Below are 6,809 nucleotides of genomic sequence, written 5' to 3' on the forward strand. Positions count from 1 at the left end.
CCAGTGCCCATCTGTAACCAGCTACATCTTACAGATGTTTCTCTAAGATACATTTTCAGATAAAATTTTGAGGATCTGGTGAAATCCCCTCACTCACAGTTATTTCACTTGAGTCACATCACCGCCTCAGTGTGCAAATCCTGCCTCCCACTAGCACTGCCACGATTCATGGAGCAGCAGCCACAAGCACACTGGACCTGGAAATACTTCCAGAGGCAGCATTGAAGTACTTACTTTGACAGTTCTCAGTGTAAGGGTTACTAAAGATATCTGTCTTGTCTTTGCTCCTAGAGAAAACAATGCACTGGGTAGTGTGGGATGAAACAGATGGCATTACTGAAAATTGCATTGGTCAAGTCATACTTTTTCCCTCTCTGCTATGATATGACAACCTTGATGTCTCAGGATATTTTCTCCAGAAGGAAAAAAAAAAAAAAATCACCCTGTTTCTCAGAACAGTGAAAAAGAAAGAAAAATTCCAACTTAGTTTTCCCAGGTAAGATGCAGTCTCTAGTATCAGACAAACTTCTACCTAGTAAAATTGCTCAAAATTGTATTGATCTCCTGCTTTTTAACGACAGTTCTGAAAACCTTTTTGTGTTTCTTGTTTCTCAACACATTTTTCCTCCTCAAAAACCTCCATCATATTCAGAACACATTTAATATAATGCAATACAGCCATTTTGCTTTTTTGTTTTTAACTTAATCGTGGATCACACTTAAAGGCACCTCTGTAAAAAGACTCCATAACAAATAGCGTTCAGTGAAAACCCTGAAGGTCATTCCACTAAAGATGTTACTCAGTTTTGTCACCAAACACCATGTGTTCACATATTAAAAGGTCTTTATTTAATTGCCAATATGCTAATTTTCATGTAAATGATAGATTATCCAATTTGACTATGTTAAGATACCTATACAATTCCCTGGGGAAAAAACCTGTACACATTATTATACATATTATGGCAAAATATGCAAAGGGACCATCTGAAATACAAAGACAGACAAATTTAGGAATAAACTTCAAAAACTGAAAAGACTGAACTGCTGATTAATCATTTATACATAAACAGGGAAGTACAGAACATGAAAACCTTTCAGTGTTTGTTTGAGATTTTTGGACAAGATATGAATTGCACCAAAGTCTCTTCAAATGGCCTCAAGTATGTAAAAATTAACTTTTTTTTTTTTTCCCCCCTCAATGGTCTTGCTTTTGGAAGAGCACAAATTTTTGACTGGCTTAAATACAAAAAAGTCACTGTATGGCATAAACTCTCATTAAATTCAGATTTGTTTTAAGAACCCACAATGAATGCAATTGCTGCTTTCCTAAAGCCACTGAGATCTTTAAAATACAAAGCTATTTGTCTCCCTACCACAATACTGAAATGTGCATAGGACTGAATATCCTGAAAATATTTTAAATACTGATGCTCTCTGAAGCATAAAATAGTATTCCATACTCTCTTAAAAATACAGATGTATGTATAAACATAAGGATAGTGATGCTCTTTTGCACTGAAAACACAATGAAAAAAATTAACACTTAGGTACTGTTTTGAGAAACATTCCTGTCCTTCTTTTTTTTTTTTTTGGAGAAGAGATAAGGCTGGAAATTCTGACATACAAAAAGGAACACTTTACTCCTGGGAATCTTTTAGGAAGTTCAAAACACTCACTTTATAAAAAGTAATGTGCTAATTTTTTATCAACAGACATTCCCACTAAATATTTTTCATTACTGAATTGCAATGATCTGGCATATTCATAATCTGCCCAAAATCACAGCACTATCTAACACCCATTTTAAACCTCAATGTACTGAAAAAGTAGACACAATTGTCAGCTCATTCAGCAAGGAGTTAGCCAACTCCTCACCATTTCCACTCTCTTGGTATAAAAAAAGCTGAATTTTTTTTTTAAAAAATAAACCAATTCCAATAATTTTAGGTCTTTACTTTAAGAAGCCTGTTTCTTAACTTACACTAGATACATACAGAAAGAACTAATAACGCCTTCTTTATTTTTCCATAAAATCTCAGACTGAATGCTGGCATTACAGTCAATTACTTTAAATGAGCACTGGTATGCAGTTTCTTTTTCATTTGACAAAGTAAATTTAGCTCATGCTTGTGAAACACAGCTCCACTCCTTCCTCCACTCTACCAAAAAAAAAAGGAAACTAAAAAATGGCATTCTTCTCTTGAAAGTATCAGATTGTAGCATACTGTCTAAAATGGGTCAAGATCTGATGCAGAACGCTGACAAGGATTTTAGACACAACCTTCAGCCTAAAAATTGTCACAGGCTCTCTCCATCTGGCCCATCAACTGAGTATGTGCAATTGTCAGCAGTAGTAAAATCTTTCATTTAGAACACAACGTGAATGGAAAAAGACTGAGCCTTCACTGTCCAAAAGATTTTAATCATTCAAAAAGCAGTTGGCAGGCAGCCTAAATGATACATATACAAGAGGTTCCCCTTCTTGCCACATCCTCTTCAGATTTTCTTTTCCCTGTGCAAACATTTATATTTAAAAAAAAAAAAAATAATTCAAGCGCAAAGTTTATTTAAGCATTATTTCAGCAGTGGTGCTTCCTCAAAATGACTAAGGCCACTACCACATTCTTACTGTTCTCCTAGTGAAGTGCCACATAAGTCAGTAACTCTTTATTCATGTGAAAAACAGAATACATTTTTTCATCCTCTTAAAAAAACCCCACAAACAACTGAACAAGTTGAAATACAGACCTTGTATTGCCAGTCATAACGAAGTCCACAAAGATCCTTCCAGAGACTTACAAAGTTTCTGAATATCTGAGAGGTGAGTCTACACGGTGGAGTTGTAAAAACTCAAACCTTACACTCTGGTATTTTATTGTGAGTTACAATATATTGATCTTCAATAAAATAAAATAAAATCCTACTGACGGCTGGCATGTCTAAAAGGGATCATATCATTCCTTAAAATCAAAAGGGGTAGTTTTATTCAATTCAGTTCTCAGTTCAGTGCAATTTAAATGCACTCTGAATAAGGCTGCACAACCAGCAGCCCTTACACACATTCACCCTCCTTCTCTGCATATTCTGAGTGTGTACACAGACACCTTATATACATATATTCCTTATATATAGAAGGAAATCAACAAAACTAACACAGAATAAAGTTTTAGCAAAACAAAAGGCACTACATTGTTGTCAGGTTCTCTGAGATCTCAAAATAACCTATTTATGCACTATCACCATTAAGCTCATAAATACAAGGCAAATATTTTCTACATGCTACCCATGACCAAAAGTGGACATATATGTTAAATAAAATGGGTATAGACAAGAGTAGCACTGCAGAGTAGGCATTATCTTGCCTATAAAATGTCAGTTAACCTTTATAACTATAATGTAAAAATTCCTCTTTTTGGAAAACTAACCAGAGTCAGCACTTACTTCAAAGGCAAGAACAAATATTATTCTGAAGAATAAAATAGACAAGATCAAGGTTATAAAAATAACTAGAGATGTTTGATGCTTGCAAGTTTCTGCTTTCCCCGAGACTAAAAACTGTGCCCTCATAAAACCTGTGAAATACGACTTTTTACACTTTTAATTTTAGTTATTCCAAAGGGATATCTCAGTAGAATCATACTAAGACCAAGCTCATTCAGCAACCCAAATCAGTAATCTCACATGTTTGCATGCTCACAGTGACAAAGGAATGAAGCCAAAACAACTAAATGCTACTTTTTTTTTTGCACGTTTACCTTTTCTAAGTGTTTCCTTTATACTGCCACTGCAGTCATTAATGCAAGTCTTTTCCTTTCTTATCTCTTCGTTACCTTTCTAAAAGGTCTTAAGTTTTCCAGGTTTGCTGATTATTCAGAAATTGTCCTGTAGCAAATCTGTGGAGCTTCACAGCGTTCCCCAGATCTCTGTGAGACACAGCTCATGGCACCTGAAGGCACCACCACCACGAAACGACGCATTCCAGTTGTAAGAGTGAAAACTCAGTATTAGAAACAGCACGCTTTGAAGATAACAAGCGACTACAGTGATATATTTTGCACAACACAGGTTTGCAGTTACCCCTGGCTGTCTCTCTTTCATCATTTGTCAGAGTGGCACAACCCTGTTCTGGCAGCCGAAGTGCCGGTTCTCTGATGAGTTATGACAGCCCTTTGCCATCACAAGGCCTCGATTAAACACATTATCCTCAGGCTTTAACAAAAATCTCAACCACTACACCCATTTAGATCGTTTTTCCCCAGAACTCTGCACCAGGGGGTCAAGCAAACTCACATTCAAGTACATTCACACACTCCACTCTCCATCCCGTGTCTCCCTTCCAGCCCGGACTGCCACAGCGCTGATGAAGCTTATGGGTTTATTGATTTTACTCCTCCACACCAGGTCAATTGGAATCATAACAGGGGTTATGCTTGGCACGAATCTCTTTTGTCAGGCTCAGTGAATCCACTGACAAGCAGTTTTGCCCATTGTAATGCAAATCTTTTATCCAGGAGACTGAAGTACATGCACACAATCACAACGGGATAAAGAGCATCCGCTTGTAAAAACAAACTACCTTCCCAACCCAAAAAATACATGTGAACACGTTACAATTAAGACCTCTGATCTCAACCTAGTGATCAGCTCTAGCATGTCACTACTGAAACCTTAAAACACACATGTAGTTCAATCATGATATTAAATCATCTTTACTCACCCACAGGTAAGTGCAACCAGGAAACAACTTTTTCTAAGGGTGGGTGGTGGGAGTGGGTGGTGTCAGAGTTTATCGATTCACTCACTGCTTTTTACAACCCTAGTTTAGATGTTTTAAAAATACATTGCTAACTGACTTTGCTACAAGTTAAATGCCTTGCATTAAAGAATTCAGAAGTCGTATTTTGCAGATGCTGTTGGAGGAAAACAAAATTTTAAATCAAGTGCAAGAACTAAGCTATGATAATACGCTGAATCATAAATCCTGCCTTACCCTTAATTAGAAGTTAATTAAATGTTAAGCTGAATCAAACAATCACTTTATCTACGACAAAGACTATAAATCTGTTCAAAAATTTGTATTACAGAAGTGCAAAATTTCAGTCCTAACAAAGAACGGGGAGATACCTTTTTCTATTCTTTGTTGGTTAAAGACAGAAATACGTGCATATCAGCAAAACTAATGATGGCAACAGCTAAGTCACCCCATTTAGCAATTTCTGTTGAAACCAAGTACTGTAAATATCCTTCAGCATTGCCTTACATAAATAAAATTATTTTTTGCAAGACTACTCTAACTCCCTCTGAAATATGAGATACACAAAATAAGCTCGGTTTTAAACCAAAATTGGCTTAAAAGAACATAACGAAAAATGACTGAGAAGTGGCGGTGGAAGAACTGTTGCTATATTTAGAATAGTTAGCTAATTTGAAGTCAGAACAAGAAAGATATATGGCTATTTTTTTTTGCACAGCCCAGCACTCCTGTTAAAAAAGCAATTCTCCTCCAGTAAAGAAATTAATACATACGTACCAGAATTATTTTACTGAAGTGAGCAATGGCAGAGACATTTCAAACAGACACCATTTATAAGAGAATAGAGACAAGCATGAAGCTGAGTTTTATCTGAGATATCTAAAGGCATCAGAAAGGGAAGAGATGAATATCAACTCACCAAAAACACTGGCGATCCAACAGCAAGGCTTGTCTCACATCTCAAGTTCCCAGTTCCAAGAGAAATCACATGTGCACTGATAGAAGGATGACAAAAGGGCATGCTGTGCTCTCCTCTACTTCAGTTGAATGACAGCTCTACTAACAGGGAACCGAGACACACTGCAAAATCTGAAACAGGGGGGACCTGATGTGAGCATGCTCAGTGTCTAATTTAAAATGGCCTGATGCTTCATCCCAGCATGAGATGGCCTACTTCCAAACAATTTCAGAACTTTAAGTCAAATCTAAAATCATTAATTGGAATACTCAAAACTCAGCCACCAAGCAGTATTGATTTTTTTTTTTTTTTTTTAAAATCCGTGCTGATGCACAGATAATTATTTGCACTACTTCCCTGCAGGGTATCCTAAGGCTTAAACACTATCATCATGTGCTTCACTGTAATTACACGATGCCACTGTAACAGATTGAAAACCTTTTCAGGACACCATATGATTTGAATGTTCAGCAGCAGAGTTTCATAAATCAGACAAAGACGACAAATCTGCTGAATATTCTCCAAACTGGTTTAAGAATTATACTACCTGGCGATTTCTGGGCAGCCTTCTTCCTCTTATTATTATTATTTTTTTTTTTTTTAGGGTGGGGGAGGCAAGAAGGAAGGCTTGAGAATGTCTAAAAGGGATGGCTTGAGAACTGTCTAACAAGTGATTCATGTTCCAGAGCAGTTTATCTCCACTTAAAATCTCTTTATACATAAGGAAACCATTTAGCTTCCTAATGAAACAATTTATTTTGATATCAGAAGTTATTCATATGCAAAAATCCTATGTCAAAGAGGCAGTTATTCAAACTTTTCCCTTAGAGATTAATATCTCTTAATACACCCACAGACAGACACAAGTAGTACAGAAGTCTCCTATGTTTTGGTTTTCTCTCTCACAGGCCTCTTTCCATATTTATTGTATATTCATTTTTACAAATGAGTATAGAAAGTCTTTCTCCTCTTTCAAGAAGACAAAGCTGCACCTCAGGCACTTCTGGCTTTTTTAAAATGTTTTCCTGTTTATCACTGAAGCTGAAAGCACAGCCAGGTAGGCTCCTTTATAAATGCTATATTTTAAAAGATGTT

At 36.4% G+C, this 6,809-nt stretch overlaps 1 protein-coding gene across 1 annotated transcript in view; it reads right to left on the reverse strand.

Moving 5' to 3' along the window:
* PLEKHA5 (pleckstrin homology domain containing A5) overlaps positions 1–5,962 on the reverse strand; it is a 103,165-nt gene extending 97,203 nt beyond the window's left edge. Inside the window, exon 1 of the mRNA XM_027894234.1 lies at positions 5,676–5,962. The gene's annotated coding sequence lies outside the window, so the exon portion shown is untranslated. The remainder of the gene's footprint in view (positions 1–5,675) is intronic.
* Between the last annotated feature and the right edge of the window lie 847 nt (positions 5,963–6,809).

This window comes from Empidonax traillii, unplaced genomic scaffold (genome assembly GCF_003031625.1).
Source record: "Empidonax traillii isolate 1590-97213 ecotype Southwest subspecies unplaced genomic scaffold, ASM303162v1 scaffold422:size936756, whole genome shotgun sequence".
NCBI classification, from domain to species: Eukaryota; Metazoa; Chordata; class Aves; order Passeriformes; family Tyrannidae; genus Empidonax; species Empidonax traillii.